This window comes from Fistularia commersonii, chromosome 26, assembly GCF_037954325.1.
Source record: "Fistularia commersonii isolate RoL2024-O1a breed Wild chromosome 26, RoL_Fcom_v1.0, whole genome shotgun sequence".
In the NCBI taxonomy this organism is placed as follows: Eukaryota; Metazoa; Chordata; class Actinopteri; order Syngnathiformes; family Fistulariidae; genus Fistularia; species Fistularia commersonii.
This window is the reverse complement of record NC_141309.1, coordinates 8,908,851-8,928,481: the sequence shown is the minus strand read 5'-3', so window position 1 is coordinate 8,928,481 and position 19,631 is coordinate 8,908,851. Positions and strand designations below refer to the sequence as shown.

The window sequence follows — 19,631 nt, the reverse complement described above, 5'->3', positions numbered from 1 at the left end:
CAACTCCTTATGCACCTCATTGATACAACAGCAGATGGCGCTTGCTGTTAATTTATTTTCTGTCTGAAAATATCCGCTTAGTACAAAAAGAGTCACTAGCGAGAGGAATAGCTTTGCCTAAACTGTTGCTCACACATCATGAAGTATTCAAATCAAATATTTGTAGTAACCACAGAAAATGCCTGCTGGTCAATAAACAGCCTTATTTAGAATTAATACAACATGGACACTTTGCAGAGAGAGTTTTTAAAGCTTTGTGACATTTGTTGATTTTGAGGTGTCAAAGCTGTGATTGTAACTTGAAAATATTCATAATTTTCCCAACTGTTTACCTTTACAGCCCAACATCACATTGAGTGTAAGAGTTTTTTTGTCTTTTTTTCAAGTTTGTCTATGACACATTGCTTATCTCCTTTTTTGGTCTTGATTTTTTAAAATTTGTTTCCTTTTTTATTTCTTTACTATTGACAGATATTTAAGATGTGGTTATGATAGTTGTTCAGTCAAGGAATAATGCAAGTATCTCTTTTTCCTTTATTGAACACAAGCGACACCAAATTATTTTTCTCAAAATGTAATCCTGTGCAAGTGTAGCTATGACAAGATATAGCAAATATTTTACTTTTTTATTTTCCAATTTATTATTATTATTATTATTATTATTTATTATTAGGATTAGCTCAAAACTGATTTTTTATTTATTGTAAAACAGGTTTGGCCAACTCAATATTTATTGGGCATCTATTCCTGCATATATACCATCTGAGGTTTTCTTTCCTTCTTTCTTTTTTACCAAGAAGCCAGGTATCAGTAATCATCAGTAACCAGCTCAAAGTGATAAGATAAGAGAAATCAGGTCAGTGAGGAATTGTGTGCTGTGTGTCAGTCTTGGCATGAGTGTGCACTAAATCCCTAAGCTGAAGTCTGTTCTGGTTTGCAGTCAACACTGATCACATAACATCAAGTGACAAGACTGTTTTGAACCCGCACACATGACATATTATGTAACTTAAATTAGATAGGTGCCAGTCATGTTAGTGCTGATGGCTGGACAACATATAAATCCAGCATGCACTGCAGTGACACGAACACATATTTTGTTTTGAAAAGAATTAATACATTTTTATATGTCAGTTTGTCTCATATGTCCCAGCCGGGGTGGGGGTGGAGGGGCTAACTGCAGTGGCTGGAGAGGGACAGTAGAGGACTTAACGGTCAATATGAGGTCCCCAGTGACACAGACAGATTACATAACTAATTGGAACAGTGCAGAGGAAGGGACAGGTTGGTAAGAGGTGATACATTAAATAAGAGAAGGATTAAAGATCAGGGAATATTTCAATCTGATTAAAAAAGAATTTGCTTAACAGGATTGCGAAAAGAGATTATATATATTTAAAACAGAAAAATATATCAATTTGAAAGAAAAAGTGTGGAGACAAACAACTTTTGTCATTTAGTCCCTGTCTACTGAGTAAACAGTGCTGTACTCTTGTCCAGTACAAAACCCTGGGGCGAGTCATGCTGTGCACTGCTTGAGTACATGTCAATAGTTGATTCCTAGGTATTACACAAAGCTGGGCAGATATTCGACTGTTATGGATATCAATCATATGTATGGAATTGTCTTCAGTGGGTGATATGCCCTTTTTGCACAATAGGTTCTTTCATACCTTCATTTGGTAGAGAAACAAGAAAACCTTGATGCTGCAAGACTTACACTGGTTCTTGTGCAGTGATTTCTTAGTGTTACGGTAATCACAGTGAAATACAGTTAACATGATTGAATATTTGTAATGGTTGGAAGCATCTTGATTCCACCCGCCTATCCCGGATTTAAAGACTTTTGCCCTCAGTTTAATAATTCAATTATGACTGACAGGACAGGTTTGTTCAGTGTATCGCCCAAACTCGATAAAAATATCAGTATAATTTTCATGATGCATCACTGATGATCATGTCCAAGAGCAATGTCAACTTCTGTGTCATCACGTGTGGTAGCATGTACAGTATGTGAGTGTTCAGCTGTGAAAATCTGCAACATGCTTATGTTGTTCCGGTGGAGAAGGTACAATTCATCTCATGCTCATCTGGCCGTGTGGCAGCTTCCAGACCTATGTTACTATGACTGCTGGGATAGAGCCTCACCATGGGGGATGAAGAGCCTGAACCTTTTATGGCCTGCTGCTAAGTAACCAGGAAACATGCTCTTGTAGATATTCCCTTTCACAGAGATCTTTCAATTTCAAAAAATTACACTGGAAGGGTGGATTGTAGTTGTATCATAGTATTACCCTGGCATATTAGATCAAAATTGTAATGCAAATAAATTTTATTGTTAGAAATCCAGAACCTTTTTTTGCTGGTTAAATATGACTTTGAGAACACTGACGTCAAACTGCTCAGACTGATTACAAGCGCAATTTACTCACAACACCAGGATTTTCTGTGTTGCTTTAAACAATTTTTGTGTTGAAGATTATGTCAACCATTACACACATGAAAAAGTTTAATGGTGAACACATGGACACGTACAACTCTGAGATTTAATCATGGTAGCAATGATAATGTGAAGTAAATGACATGGCTTTAAGTCTTCTCAAGCCCATCCAGTCTGCAATTGTGCACTCATGACCAAAAATGGGCAGTTTGTGGTGTAGATCTGCCTCACTGTTGGCCAGGAGATTAAATTTAGCCTAGCCAGGCCACCCGCCTCCGTAGCCACAGCTGCTGTACGATGGAAAGCCACACCCACACATGTCCTGCTAGGACAATCCACCCTTCCTGCCTATGTGGGCTGGCCTTTAATTCAGAGGAAATATTTACTCATGATTGACTGACTCACTAAATCCTTTGAATTGTGTCTGAAGGGAAGATGGGTTTAGTCTAGATGGATGCGTAAAAAACATGTTTTTGCATACTGTTATGGAAAGATCTTTTAGTTGTCTTAACAATTGACATTGACTAAGCTCTTAACATATAGATCACTTGCAGCAGTATGTATGAGTTCGTCTGACATATATTGCCTGATTTTGAGAAATTGTAGAAATTATTTCATTAGTGTTGACTTTATGTCAGGTTTCTAAGAAAGGATGAGAGGAACAGCCTCCAGGGAGGAGCTCAAGGTAGAGGAGCTGCTCTTCCAAATCAAGAGGAGCTAGATAAGGGATGCCACCTCGATGCCACACTGGAGGGACTATGTCTCTCAGCTAGCTTGGGAATGCCTTGGGATTATCCTGGAAGAGCTGGATGAAGTGGCCAGGGTGAGGGAGGTCTAGGCTGCTCTGTTTAGGCTGCTGTCCCTATGACTCCAAGATTTTGTAAAATAACTTACATTTCAATTGTATCCTCACTCAATCTTGCCTCCTGCCCATTAAATTGCTGCTGGCAAAAGAGCTCAAATCATGATATGGATCATTCTCCAGCTCAAACAACATTACCAATAGTGACAACAAGAACTGGGTTAGGAACGTATCCAGCTGCCATCTTAACCCTGACAGGGTAGGCGTCAGAAACAGAAACAGCTATACGCAACAACCACATCTCCAATACAGAAGCTGAGCAAATCCGACTCAAGGCCTCAACAGCACTCTCCAGTGCCAAACCACCTTTGTCGAATCTGATACCTGAAGAGAAGACAGGGCTCTCCTCACTCCAGAAAGATGAGAGCATCACCATCCTCCCAGCCGACAAAGGTAGATGTACAGTGGTTCGGGATAAAAAGGATTACCAAGGAAAGATGGACAATTTCCTTGGGGACACAAAAATGTATGAAACCCTGAAATGGGACCCAACCAACGCATACAAGAAGAAAGTAATGATTTGTCTACAGCATCTAGAAAAGGATCCGGCCATAGACAAATCACTTTATTATCAACTATACCCAAGGAAAAACCATGCCTTGCATCTATGGACTCCCGAAGATTCACAAGGTTGGAGCTTCTCTCAGACTCATCGTCAACAGCATCAACTCCGTTACATGTAACATCGCCAAACGCACGGCTAAGATTTTTCACCTTTGGTTGGCAACACCAAACACCATATCTAGAATTTGCAGGACTTTGCCAGTAAGGTCAAGCAGATCAGGCTGGACCCGGATGAAACCATGGTGTCGTATGATGTAACATCACTGTTCACATGTATCCCTACATTGGGTGCGATCACAGCAGTGAGGGAAAGCCTCGTGAGGGACAGCACCTAAATAAACAGAACAAAACTCTCCACAGATCACATCTGCAGCCTACTGGACCTGTGTCTACAGACCACCTATTTCCAGTCCCAACACTGGTTTCTACCGGCAGAAAAATTGATGCACCTTGGGCTTACGTGTATCCCCCATAGTGGCGAGGAGGTTGAGACCAAGGCCCTTGCTTCGTTCAGGAGAATGCTGCCAACCCACTGTTTAGGTATGTAGATGACACATGGGTCAAGATGAAGAAGAATGAAGTAGAAGCGTTCACCACCCACCTCAACACGACTGATGCCCACATCAAATTCACACGGGAGGACATCATTGCTGACCTCATTTGACTTCTTGCACATCAAGATTTACAAGAAACCAACATACACTGACCAATATCTGCTTTTTTACTCACACCATCCCCTTTAGCACAAACTGGTGGTATTTAGAACTCTACACCACTGGGCTAAGAACATCCCATCAACCACTGAAGGAAGCAAGACCAAGGTACAACATGTTAGGAAAGCCTTGAGATCCCTTGGCTATCCCAATTGGTCCTTCAAATCAGAAACCACCAGATGCAGCAACGTGGAACAGGAGAAGACTACAACCAGCGAAATGACATCATTATACCGTATGTTGCTCATGTTTCTTTTTTGAAACTCCAAAGGGTGTTCAACAAACACCATGTAGTGATACATTTCAAACCCCACAACATCCTGAGGCAAAAACTGGTGCACCCCAAGGACAAAACACCCAGGCACAGGATAGAGAATGTGGTGTATGCTATCACTTGCACTGAGGATTGTGATGTCATCTACAGTGGAGAGACCAAAGAACCTCTGCACAAACAGAGCAGAACCTCTCCACTTCAGGACAGGACTCCGCAGTCCGCCCACACCTGAAGGACAAGGACCATTTGTTTGAAGACAGCATTCTTGCCAGAGAGGACAGATAGTTCGAGAGCGGAGTCAAAGAAGCCCTCTTTGTCAAAACAGAAAAATCATCTCTGAACAGAGGTGGGGGCCTCAGACACAACCCCTCACAAACATACAATGCCGTACTGGGATCAATACCAAGAAGGATTTGCACACACGGACCAGGCCCATCTGCACCCTCCAAACAACCAGGAAAGACCCACCACCAGAACCAGCCCCCCAGCAATGTCCACATGAGCTTCAGTTCATATAATCCAGCATGTTTCTCTCTTGTGTTTAGCTTTACGTGTCCACGTTCCAATCCAGGTAATCTCACTAAATTGGCCTTTTGTTCCAACGAATGAAATCACCATTAGCATAACAACCCCCCTCACAGCTAGTTTCTGTAGATCAACTCCTCCACTTACACAATAAGCCACCATAACTTAAACCCACCCAAAAACCTGGCACTTATATTCGGATACTCCTCATAGGTCATTAGAACTGAAGAAGCCTCTCGGATAAGAGGTATAACGTCTTCAAGTGAAGAAATTCAAGTCCAATTGCCAAGACAAGAATATTTCGACAAGAATTCTTTGGCTATGAATTAGCAGATGGAATGATATCCTATATTGAAAATTTGGGTATATTGACCTCTAATGGTTGGTATGACCGAACATCATTAAGCAGAAGCAGACCTAGAGAATGTAGTGAGCCATAAACAGCTAAGCTAGCTTTGGTTAAGGCAGAGTGTGCTTGGCTACTTGCGTCTACAAGGAGCTTTTTTCATGCAATTGTCTTCACTACAAAGAAGTGGATAGGGAAGGGTTGAAATATTCTATTCTTACACTGTAGCTGTAATAGAATAAATATAAGGGAATAACTATGTGCAGACACAAAACAGATAAAGCATCCTGGCACCAGAAGCAGCAATATTGTGCTGATATTCACAGACATGGCCAGTGTATAAGGTAGTGTTGCAGCAGAAAGTATCCTCAATGCATTAAGTTGCTTTAAACACAATTGAAATTTGATCAGGCTAAATCGGCAAATCCCATATTGAAAAGTTTCATTAATTACTCATCAACTTTGTGAATTTGCTGTGACCTCTGCACATACTCACACAAATGCTCTTAAATATTCAATTGACAATTCTCAATTATGTAATTTAGGCGGTAGGGTTAGGAAATGGGCTCTAAGTTTATCAGATTGGAGCAAAATAAACATGATCAGATCCTACCATCTGGGATGGTATGGTTGCCTAGCACCAAATACTGTTTACATTGTTCATGGTTGATGTACTGATAGTGTGGTGTACTTTGAGTGTGTTTATGGATAATTGCTTACGTGGCCATATGTGCAGTTGGCTGTATTCAAATGATGATGGATTCATGCTTTAGACAGTCTTCTAAATTTTAATCTTATCGTGTCAGATTTAAATTAGTATGTTTGTGTAACCCAGTGTTGGAGACATTACATTACATTACATTACATTACAGTCATTTAAATTAGCAGACACTTTTATCCAAAGTGACTTACAAAAATTGCAATTCAATAACCAAAGATCCAAAGCACCAGTAGCCGTTATTCAGAAGTCACCACTCTGCCAAATAGCCATCTCAAAACCATATACATACATACATTCATTTATTTTTTTGGGGGGGTGGGGGTGGGGGGCTAAGTGCGATTAGTGGGGTAGTGCTTGGTGAAGAGGTACGTTTTCAGCTCATGGCGGAAGATGGGCAGCAACCCCGCTGTTCTGACCTTTTCCGGGAGTTCATTCCACCACTGAGGAGCCAAGGCCGAGAAGAGAGAGAATGTTCCAAAAAGTTGTGTGGTTGTTTTTACATTTTACATTTCACATTTTACATTTTACATTTAGAATATGTGTTTCTTCCTCTTTTTTCAAAATTTCCTTTCTTTCTTCCGTGGAAACCCGAATTGTGTGATGTCAAGAAGACTGTTAATATGGTTAGTTTGAAAGGGATAAGTAAATGATCTCGGGACACAGTCCGAATTAATAAACATCACAGGTAAATATCAAGTTACGTGTCAGTTGTTTGCTCTTTCTTGGGGTTGGTTAGTGGGTTTTAGAGGATTAACTTGACATTCACCTCAGCACAAATACCATTTCTAATTAGCAGCTATGGATACGGCTCTTGCAAAGTAACACTGCAGCCATAAAAATCACATTGGTTACCCAGTGCACTGTTTGAAATGTTACCCTTAAAATGAATTAGTTTAATTATTTCAGTGTCGCTTGAATCAATAAGCATGCAGCCTTATATATGTGTCTGGGACAGACAAAAATCTGAACTTCTTTAAAACTTTTATTCTTATTATGTTGGGGTGCACATTGCCCTTAACCATAGCAATGTAGAGTCCTATTTCATATTGCACCTGCTACATTTCAACAGAGTCTTTGTTCTATTTATCTGTCATAGAAGCAGCGATGAGTTTACTGAAGTGGTTTCAGAGGGCTATCAATCACTGCAGGGTCTGTCTACACACTTAAGTTAAAACTCTTTAAAAGTGGAAGACAAAGACAGTCGTTCAAGTCAGAGCATAACAAATACGCCAGAATAGTCACATTGTTTTTTTGTACTTAGGCTATGGTTTCTTTAACTTCCCAACATTCAGAAGCCCTGATATATGGGAAAAAAGCATAAAAATTAGGAGGCACTCACACCAGTGGTCAGTATTAACAAATTGTTGTGCCAAAGGAATAAATAAATGAAATTCCAGAAGAGTTAGCACAACTTTATTTCTCAGTACTTGTTCAAACTGTACTCATTGGCTTTGTGATGTGACAAGTAATAAAACTCATCCCTATGATATAGACCAATATTCATGATTTTCTCAGAATTATTCCCCCATCAATGTACAAAGTCTCTCACCATGCTGTTTCAATTGACAAATTCTGTTTTCTACAAACACACGATCATATTCAAATGAGCTATGTTTTGATCATAAGGCAGAAAACACTGATTTACTTCAACTTTGAGAGATACTGTAACAGAAAACAGAATTTTCAAATCAGACAAGTTGCGGAGGTGTTGTGCTCCGCGAGTCCTATTTACACAAAACAAATGAGCACATTCCCAAGATGTTCTGTCACTCAACATTACTGGGAAAAATGAGCATTTACCTCCTCATAACCAGACAACAAGGTAAGAAGAGGCAGAGTGAAATGGAACTTGAGCTATGTCTGTTGTATGGTATGTCTGTTGAGGTTATCAGTCATCCAGGTCATGGTAAATTCTTCTCAAAATCTTCTTTTCGTGGAAACTGGAAACTCCCTGCAGGCCATTAGAACTGAAAAAGCTATTCGGATGAGAGGTGAAACATCCTAAAGTGAAGAAAATCAAGTCCAGTTGCCAAAACAAGAAGATTTTGACAAGGAGCTACTTTATGTTATTTACCGTACAAGCTTTATTTCACCTGACATCTTGAAATGAATGTCTACAGAAAATTTATATGATATGTCTCTGGACAATATATAAGGAACCCCTTAAAAAAGTGTCACTATATCATGGTACCAAACTCTACACTATATGAGGTAATGTGGCACTTTAAACAAGATGAGACTAATTTCTTCTCTTTCATTAGTCTTCACTCTATTTTTTCGTGTCAGTACTTCCTTGCACTCATGCTTTTCACTTTAAATTTTGTCATACATGATGCCATTGTATTTCCCTGTGACTGGCTATTCTGAACAACAGACACCCAAATAAATGGTGGGAAAGTTAATTTGTTGCATGTTGTGTACGGTAGGTTATGGTGGGAGTTTATAGCTGAGAAGTGATTTTATTTACTGATACATATTGGATATTTTCTTTCGCAATGTGTCAATGGAAAGAAGTTTGATGGCTACTAGTTGATGTCTTTAATGTTAGTTTTGGTTTGTTTAAGAAGAGCAAAGATGAGTTCTTTATTGAGACCTGTAGTTCCAAGGTAATGTACCACGTGGCATTCTAAATCTATTCTTGGGGCACAGAGGACAATCTAAATTTCCAGGTGGCACTTTTCACAGAACCTTTTCCATTCACCTTCATTACCCAACTTGCACCAGCCCTCCCAGCAGATCAGACAACCTGAGTGGGAGCTGTGTTTATCTTGGTAAGTGCCATTTCGTACACCTTAAACAGGAGTGCCAGTCTGTCTTTGTGTAATCTTCCTGTTGTTTTTTTCCCCCCTTTTTTCATCTCCAGGAGTGACCTGTAACACTAGCCAAATGTCAGATTGTCTCAGGTAATGAAAAACTTGGAAAGATGAAGAAACAGCGAGTATAACATCTGACCTTTGGTACAATTTTGTTTACTCTGTTGGTTTCTTTCCCCCATTTGGCTTTCTGCCTTCCCATTAAGATGCTGTAAATCACACGTGATTAAGCACTAAGAAGTAAATGGAGCATAAGAACAAACACTGCTTTTTTTCCAGAGAGAGGGGGAAATTGCAAATTTAAAAAGGAGTTAGAAGGGGTGACAGTCCTATTGCAATTGGAAGACAATAGAAACTCTGCTTTTGTTATTTGCTCATCAGTCAGGAAAACATGTGTACACGCAGACAGATACAGATTTCCCCAGCACCTTCTGCATATAAAACTTGCAAACCCTGACAAAAGTCAACAATTGATCCGTTCATTGGTGTATATATGTTCATTCTAATGATAAATAAAAATGATTTAATTGCTAATAGTCTAAGAGTTTGTTGGAATGAGTCACAAGTCGGCAGTTCCCCACTGAGCATCATATCTAATGTGAACAAGAAGCTGAAAAGGAAAGCGGAATTTGGAGAAGAAAGAACTGCGGGGAGAGATAAAACTAAAGAGAGAGAGAGGGCATGGTATCCGTGCTCTCCCTGTTTCCATGGCAACTTGAATGTGCTGTCAGTGCAGCGACGCCAGTCAGGAGCATTGCGCTGCGACCGTGCTGAAATGAGCCACACGTGCCAATGCCCAGCTGACAGCACTGAGCATACGCCAATGTCTATTCATAGCACATTGGTGACGCCTAACAGGGACACAGGCAGCATGTGGGTGGTTCAAGGAGGAAAGTCTCCCAAACCTGGGTGAGACCAGAACTGATACCATCGGACAAAGAAAGGAGAACTCATGCTCATGTTACCCTCCTTCTAAATCTTTGCCCAGAATTAAAAAGTGACACCTGGCACTGAAATAACAACAAATAACAATACAAATCCCCGTTTGTTGAAGCCACTTGCACAAAAGTTCACATCCTAGATTCCTGCTGAGTCAGGAACTGATGGGGTTGCAAGAACAACACAACTTGATATAGGTTAAGCAAATAGAAAAAATCAGGATTGTTAATATATGCTTAAGGAACAATTTGTGTTCGTGCACAGGAATAATTCATTGTGCAATTTTTGCACATAATTTGTATCTTATTCCCGGTATACCTGGTATCCCGGTATTACAGCTCACAAAAGAAAATGCATAACTTTTTGTTGGATGTCTTTGAGATCAGATTTCTAACTGTCCTGACCTTGACACAAATATACATGAATTAATTCCCCGAAATAATATTGTTGCTATTTTGATACATAGTCCGGTAAATATCTTAACTGTACGGTACATATCAATTTAAATGGTCAGGACACAATTTTTATAAAACTCACATACATTATCATTACTAATCTTACTAGAGATCTCTCTCTGTGATACCAGTGAGTCTCTGCAAACTACAGGCCAGAATTTTTTTAAAGTTGGCAAGTCACTGGAGACGTCAAGTCAGGGCCTCCATTATGAGCCATTGCTCAAGCTCAATTGGAACTTTAGTGATGCTTCTTTGTCCAAGAGATCAGTGGGAAGAATAGACGAGGCTCTGAGGCAAAGAGAGCCCCATTGTGCTCCATCAGCCCCAAAAGTTAGTTGCCATTGTAGTCATTTGGTGGCTTGTGTTAAAGACCATTGAGGCATCTGTCATCCGAAATTGGAGTTACTGTGTGAAATTGATCTAATTTGGACAATGGTCAGCCCTCTGTTCAGGTGCAATACGTGTTTTTGTATTATTTGTTTATGTGTGTGCATATATGTTTTGTGTCAGTCTGTGCTGACTGTGCAGCACACAGGCCAACTGTTTGTTTGTGGAAAGTCAGCAGACACAGGCCTTTTACACTCATGGTATCAGCAGTTTGCACACTCAGAAGAGAGACTAACAGGGAGAGGGGTGAACCGTGTGGACACCCCCATTATGCCCCTATTGTGCCAATGTGGCTGCATCAGTAGTGCTATAGCAGGGGTCATTGGCAATGGAAAAGTGCTGTAGAAGACACTTTGAGATAAAGGTGCAGTACACCTGTGTGTGCCATGAAGTAGGCACCAGACAAAGAGCTTAATGAGAGAGAAGTCATGCGCACACAGTCATATACCCTTTAGTGTCTCGTAAGTCAGCAGAACCAATGGAACATTGCATGTAGCACAAAAATGAGGATAATCAACAAAACAAATTTCAGCGTTAAATGCCAAAGTACGTATTATTATAATGGTAAGAGTGTGTATGTGTTTGTGTGTGTGAGCTTGTTGATTGGTATCCAGGACTTGAATGCACTCTGTGATAGGAGGAGCGTGTCTGGACAGGTCTCGCTATTCTCTTGATAGGACAAAGGCTGTTTCAGCTACTTGGCTGAACCAGAGTCTTGGAGGAATTTCGAGACTATCATTGCCCCTTTGTCAGTAGACATTTATGCTCAGTTCAATAGAACATCATTGTGGTTGTCATTTGTTGGTTCCTTTGTCCGTCATTATGCAAAAGTACTTGTCCCAGTTTTATAGTCGCTTTATTGGAAGGGTGAATTAAAGGTCAGGAACGAAGCCCTTAAATTGTGAAGGGAATTCAAATCAGAGGGGCGATTTTGTGCAGTGCCATTAACTTATTGATACAGAGGGGTACTGGAGGATTCAGCAGAAAGATCAAGTCACATCTTATGAAATTTGAGTTTTAACTTGCCACACTAAGGTCAAATTTGCACAAACATACTGCATGTGGTCACATGTGAATCAGGTGCCCATGATGTGCACATGGGCAGTGTGGTGTGCAATCATACAATGCAATCACATGGGAAAATGTTGAGAATTCATTTTTTAAGGTCATGCTTCCAGACATGTAATTTCAATATAACTTGAAACCACAAAATTCAGCCTTTCAGTCCCATCATGGTCATCATGTAATATTTTCAGCAATAGGCTGTTCTGGCTGTTCTGTGCTATGTTGGGTCCACAAGACATTGGAAAAAAGTGGGTTATGATATGTTGATCAAAACAATAAACAAAAATAATCTTTATATATTTTGTTTTTTTCTTTTTTGATGAGATTGTCTCAACTCAGTTCAGTGAAACATAACTGACTATGAGCCTCTCCACAAATGTGTTCCCTGCAGGTGACACCTGAACGAAGGGGTCATTTAAAAAGGACCATGATTAAATGTTCTTATTCATGTCAGCAAAATGCCAGGGGTACATAAATTCATTTCTAGAGTTAATTCAAAAGGGCCAGAGCTGACGAAAGAGCTGAATAAAAAGCAAAGTTTGAAACCCCAAAATAAAATATTCAATGAGGAAAAGAAGAGAATGCAATCAGACATACCATGACAAAAATAAACCAACAGCAATAGGAAGAGTGCCAAGTGTGATGACTGTTCCCTCCATGTCTCAAACTGAACACTGGCCATAGCAGCATCCTCCCTACGATGACTCACTGTGTACATACATATTCTACCAGCTTGTCAACAAGTGAATATGGGTGGGTACTCAATTTTGATAACTAAAAACAAAGGTGCAGAGAAGTAGCACAGTTCTATTTTAAACCCCAGAGGTATTTACTCTGTTCTTTTTTTAACTCTTTGTGTAAGAAGCCTAGATTGCCTCTCTTGTGTTTCAGGTTGGCCCAACCTAAAGTGTTTTCTCCTCTGTCTTAACCAGAGCCTAACAATGTTTTTTTCAAAACTTGTCTAAGGCAAAACACAATTATTTTATTTATCTATTTCAGAATTCAGATCATATTCATTTATTAATAGATGTCTAGGGAAATAATTTCATGACAATTCTGATTTTACTTTGGCAGTTGTGGTTCAACTGGTAGACTCAGTGCCCCTCCATTCAGAAAGATGGCAGTTTAATTCCTGACTCCTCCTTTCTGCATGTTGAAGTCACCGAACCCCAATTTACTTGAAATGGCCTGGTTAGCATGATGTACGGCTGCTTTACCATTGATGTGTTAGTGTGTGCATGAATCTGCTTTTTAGTGTAAAGTGCTATGTAAGTGAAGACCATTTACCTTGATTCTTGGTTTCCTGGGTAGGTGCTGCACCAGCTTGACTGTCAGTGTGGCCCCTTTTTGCATCTCCTCTGATAAGTGAGTAAAAATATAAAAAGTATTTAAGAGGTCTTAGCATTGCTGTCATCGCTTTAAAGCTCATTAGCTGCTGCACCTAGGGCACCTTAATGTAAGTCAGATATATAATTCAGCACAGTGGAAACAAGAGGCAACGCTTAGAAAGTAGGTACCATGAATTTGGGAGGAATTGTGGTTTTGTGGCAACAGTACAGAGCAAAAGAACATGTGGAAAAGGGGTGAAGAATCACATTCAAGCAGGTTGGAACAGGTGAAGAAAAGTACAAGGGGTAATGTGTGATAAAAAAAGTTATCAGCCAAAATGAAGCAAAAAGTTTAAAAAAAGAGTGGTGAAACCAGCAATGCTGTATTGTTTAGAGACAGAGGCACTGAAGTGAAGAGTGGGGGTAGCAGAGATGAAAATACTGTGGTTCTATTTAGGAGTGAAAGCATGGATAGGATCAGGAAAAAGTCCCCCAGAGGGACAACACATGTTTGATGTTTCGGAGATAAGGTCAGAGAAGCCAGACTGAGATGGTTTGGACAAGTACAGAGGAGGTATAGTGAATATATTGGTAGAAAGAGGTTGCATCTGCAAACAGGAGGCCAAGACCAGAAAAATTACTAATATAGTGAAAAGGGACATGAAGTTAGATTGTGTGAGAGAAGATGATACAAAAAGAAAAGAAGAATAAAGACATTCAAAACAGTGTCAATTTATCAACATTTCAACTGGTGCAGCTTGTCGAAGCGCACATGCCAGTGTGGTCACATGATCCGGAATCGTCGAGCACATGTTCATTTCCCCAGAACCACGACTCATGATCATGGACTGTAAACACACTGCAAAGTGTGGGGCCAAACAAGAATTCATGTGACCAAAACCCTTTACACTGACAGACCCGGAGGCCCGCGTCTGCTCGCTCCTGCGGCGCACTGCGCGCACGGAGGCTGGCACTCCGGACTTTATGAATGGATGGGTGTGGCGCCAGTGACTGACTGGCGGTGAGGCTGGCGGCTTAGAGCGCGTTGATAGGCGCTGGCGTGCCGCTGGTGAAGGCTGGTCCGGATAGAAACATAACTAGGCTCACCACCGCTGGGGAGAGAGAACGGACCAGCGAGGGGAAAAGAGAGGGAGGAGAGACACAGCTGTGTGAGACCCCCACCCACCCACCCCCACTCCCTGCGAGGACGAAACTTCTGGTGAGAGCAAGGACAAAACAATGAGAACAACAACGCGCAAAGGGACTAAAGTGATATTGTTTTTTTTTTGGAATGCAGCTTGAATCTTTCTTAAGAAAATAACCGAAAAAAGCGCAAGTGACATCAGACGGGATGAGACAGACGCGCCGGTGATGAAATCCACGCGCGCTCCCGCGGGAAATCCGTGTGCTTGTGATATAGAAGTCGGGAGGATACCAGACGTGCACAGAAGCACATGTTTGCAAACAGACAAAAGAAAGTCGAGGCTACCCCCACTCCACGCACTCTCCCTCCCACCTTTGCCTTGCCTCTTGCGCTTGCCTCCTTGTAGGTGTGACAGAGACAAAGGGATCGCGAAAAAAAAAAAAAACTCGCATCAGGACCACAGGCGGACGGCAGTCCACACAGATCACAGACAGAGCATGTCTACGAAACAACCTCCACGTAGCTACATCCCCCGCGGCTCCAGGCGGGAGCTTTCCTCAACCGAAGGGACGGCGAGGTCCAGTCCGGAGCGGAGCGGCTGCTGAAAGACGCGAACGCTATTCGATATTGTTGTCATCCAGTCTGAAAGGGCCGGCGTGTGCTTTGTGCGTTTGCAGACGCAGGACTTGCAAGACGGGCGAGGCGCGGACCGAGAGACGAAGGAGAAAGAGGGGAGGGGAGCGACGCAGAGCTGAAAAGAAGTGGAAGAAAGTGGGTCTTTGCGAAGGTGAGAGTCCGCTCCAAGCTGCTGCCTTGCGAACTTGAAAGATTTGCCAGTTGTGCGCAGATGGAGGTTGCGTAACAGTTCGGGTACTTTTTTTTTTTTTTGCGTCGTATGAAATCATGAGCTTTTAGACAAACCTGAGGGTGAACTTCAACTTAAGCTTCTTAAGCGTTTGTCAAACTTCCTTTGGGGGGTTCAAGAATGTCGATGAGTAACTCCTTTATTACACTATTACAATTACTGAACGCATGAATTTTAATGAGGAAAAAAAATCTGACCAGGGTAAAACTTCACTAAAAAATACGTGATGTTTCAGTCACTTAGAATCCACCTAAGATTGAACATTTCAAGACATTTTGCTATCCTAAACTGAACTTTTGCTGTTGCATTTATTAATTGGGAAAACATGCATGCAATACAAAATATGTAAAATGCACTGACTGAAATGGCAAACTGTCCATCTGTGACACACATTTACTGTATGGAAACTGATTATGGATTTGGACTCAAAGCTCTATTTGAATTGCAGCGTCATTATCAGCTACCTATTGACTCCACATATTCATGCACTGGATTTTGAATTACTTGATATTCTACCAAGAGACAGGCAAGACCAGTGTGTTTTGCTGAGCTTGAAATACTAGATCGAATCCCTTCACCACCTGCAGCCTGTTTGCGCGAGTCCAACTTGAAGAAATAGTTGAGGAGTGGCGTCACTGAACTGTAGTGTACTGTATGGGCTAAAGCACCCCCTCCACACACGCAGAGGCCAGAGGAGGGAAGGATTTTATAAAAAATTTGAGACCACAGTTACCATTTCATTCCTTACATTGTATATTTCCCAGATAGCAGATAGGCATGGCATTTTTTTCTTTGCTCTGTCCCACTTCTATGTTTTTCTATTAGCTGTGGAATTTGAACCACTCTTCCTCTGGGTTGAGGCTGTTCCTCTGTCTGCCTCTGCTCAGAGGAATAGGTTGTCTCCCGGGATTGTGTGTGTGTGTGTGTGTGTGTGTGTGTGTGTGTGTGTATGTATGGGTTAATGGGGGTTTCCAGTAGGGCTGCACATTGAACATTCCTGGCTGCTGGATTGCTGACTTGAGGGAGAAATGAAACATGTTGTTTTGATGTGCTAGTCAGGCTTTATTGTAGACGGTTACATATTGTACAGTTACATGGACTCACACATACACACACACACACACACACACACACACACACACACATACTCATACTGACAAATGCTTGACTTGAGAGCCCTCTATGGTATGATAGCTGAACGAGTGTTTGTGTATGTTTACGTGCATAGGTATGTGCTTGCAAGAGTGGAACACGATGAAAACTTTGTAACACAGAATAATTAAGTTGTAAAAGTTTCACACTGATGTGAATAATCTAGGAAAACCACTCAAATGCATGAACATGCATGGTGATATTAAACCCTAAGATAATAGCGATTTCACTCGAAAACAGAAGTGATCACTGCATGTGAGCCAGGGGCTGAGAGATAGATATGCAAGTGGTGGCGATTGCAGCACTTCAGTTTGTCTCCCTCTCATTGGCTGTCTACTGGGTTGAGGCTGAAACAAATGACTGTGAGTATGAGGGCAAAAGAGAAAGTGAGACAGTGTGGAAAAGCTTAGGGAAAAACAAGAGCAGAGAGGAGGTGTTGATGAAAATTATTTTGTGCGTAGTCGAAAGAAGTGGGACTTTCAAGGAAGACGGGCACTTAGTTTTGGCAGAGGGGGGGAGTTGCGTGTTAGGCAATAGTTTGCATATGGCAGTCACCAAGATAAAACTGAGGGCAAAACATTCTGCTCAAAACCTCTTTCACTCTCGGTCCTTCTCCACAGCCAATAAAAATAATTAAAAAAAACAAAAAAACAAACAAGAATAGAATACACTAAGAGGAGGAAATGCACAGCAAAAAAAAAAGCTTATTTCCAGATAATGTTCTGAGGGGTCTTGACATAACTTCTTGTTATGTAGCAAGCTGCTGTCCTACCTTTATGCGTGATAAGAAGTGCATTTATTTTTAGTTTGATCTGCCAGAGATAACACAGAGCAAAGTCATCATTCTTGTCTGATTATCAATTATAAAAAAAATGAAAATAAAATAGATCCCTACATGAAGAGATAAAAATACATGTACCCACATTATAGGGCCAAACATATTATGTATTAGAAAATTAGCTGTATGAGTGTCTATCTGTCTGTCTGCATGGTGAGAGACCTTAGATAAGAAAGTGTTGCCAGCGACGACAGGAAAGGGCAGGGTAGGATCAAGAGGTGAGGGAAGATAAGAGAGTCAGTTGGGGTAAAAGTGGAATCGTTCATCCGCTGGCCTGTCCTGGAGTGTGGCCAGAGTCTGACAGGGGGTTGTATCTAGAGACACATGGCCATGACTGAGAGGAAAACATATTACGCAATTTTGCTGTTGAAAGAATATGGTGGACGAGAGTTCTCAGGGCAAAGTCTATGTGCAGTTTGAAATGTTCAATGTTTTCTTGTGATCCAGATCCCTTTACCAATACTGGAAGAATACAGTTTCTTTGATTCAAAATCACAAAAAAATGATATTTCTATTTCAGCCAGAATTGTGCTCCTTTTTTCAGTACACCATCACCTTTAGGGATATTTACTTTAGTACATGCTTGACATTGCCCAGCTTCAAATGACAGACAAGCCATAGGCAAGACCAGGCCAGGGTCAAGTACAATACCAACTTCAGTGTGAAGAACCCCCCCCCCGAAAAAAAAATCCGGAGAAAAGAAGGACAACAAAAAAACAAAAAGCAGCTGGTGCATAATGCACATATTTTGTTGTCTCTTTTGATTCATGTGTTTACATTGCTGTAGGCCTGTCTTAAGCCCTCTTGTTGTTTTTATTTCTTTGCATGTTTTGCAAAGAAGACCTTGCTTGTGACTACATAACTCCACATATCAACTAAACCATCCAAATATCCTTGTGTTATTAAACATTACTATTTTGGTTGGGGAGAAAAGCTATGAGAAAATTGATCCATTCTCTTCCAGTTTTCTGTGGAAAAGCTGATCCTCATGAGTAGATCCGTTTTAATTCATGAAAACAGATATCCCAGATAAATGTTCTGCTGTACATGATAGGTCACCTGTATGTTTTACACACATTTCTGCTACTTGGTAGGCCTTAAATTTTCAATGTGTCTTTTGGTGTCCGCCCTTTATTATATATTATATCTCAATTGCCAGTGTATCCACCTGCCTTCTTGTAATGATAACATCACCATGCCATTTAACTTCTATGGTTTCTATTAATTTGGAACCATCAAGGCCAAATTCGTACATTCAGCTGTAGGGATTTGGTTTGATTCAGTGAGAGAGAATGCAACAGAATTCAGGGAGAGGTCATTCACTTTATTTTATCCCCATCTGTTAACAAGAGAGTGAATAAAAGTGCCACAGTTTTTTCTGTAGAAATTCACCACATATCATTTTAGTAGCACTGTCAAAGAATAGCCAATGTATTGATGAATTAAATGTAGCCTGAACCACCTAGCCATTACATCAGGGCATATTAAGTGTGTAGTTTTTGTCAAGACGTTTTCTTTGCCCAAGACTCTGTTGTGGAATTCAGTTCCTAATTGTATATTCAGAAATCATTTGATTTGCACAGAGTATCTTCTCTTCAGAGTTTTCTTACCAGATTACGTTCCCCCATGGGTTTCCTTTGCACAAAACAGCACCACTTAGAATTTGTAAATAACTATAAGAAGGCATATGCAGAAATGAAATCTCTTGCAGAAAAGTATATGAATGCCTATCATCTTTACAAAATATATATTTTTTAATGGACATAAAAATATTGGTTCACATGTGTTTATCCCCTAAGCCTGGCCAAGTTTCACTCAGAGAAACTGCTCTATTCATCCCGTAAGCTTTAGCCTGATCTGTAGTGAAAGAAAAACCCTAGGCAGGGTGTTATTACCACTAATCAGGGTCAGACCGAATTAATTATTAGCTAAGTCATTCATGATTTTGTTCATTCACTTGTAAGATTACGTTTCTTCTCACATACAGTTCAACAGATACACATTGCTGTGTTTTTGGGTTACACCATTATTGTCGGCTGGTGGACAGGTGGACATAACCTGACATCCTTGGTGGTCTCCCTGACACACACACACACACACACACACACACACACACACACACACACACACACACACACACACACACACACACACACACACACACACACACAGATGAATCACACATGATAACTAAGGGTGG

The 19,631-nt window shown here is 40.8% G+C and overlaps 1 protein-coding gene and 1 pseudogene across 1 annotated transcript in view; both read left to right on the top strand.

The window, feature by feature from the left end:
• The first annotated feature begins 3,179 nt into the window (after window positions 1-3,179).
• On the top strand, window positions 3,180-11,384 carry LOC147218503 (uncharacterized; annotated as a pseudogene).
• A 3,250-nt stretch (window positions 11,385-14,634) lies between these two features.
• Window positions 14,635-19,631, top strand: part of rhobtb4 (Rho related BTB domain containing 4) — a 38,552-nt gene continuing 33,555 nt past the window's right edge. Inside the window, exons 1-2 of the mRNA XM_086173707.1 lie at window positions 14,635-14,651; window positions 15,254-15,363. The gene's annotated coding sequence lies outside the window, so the exon portion shown is untranslated. The remainder of the gene's footprint in view (window positions 14,652-15,253; window positions 15,364-19,631) is intronic.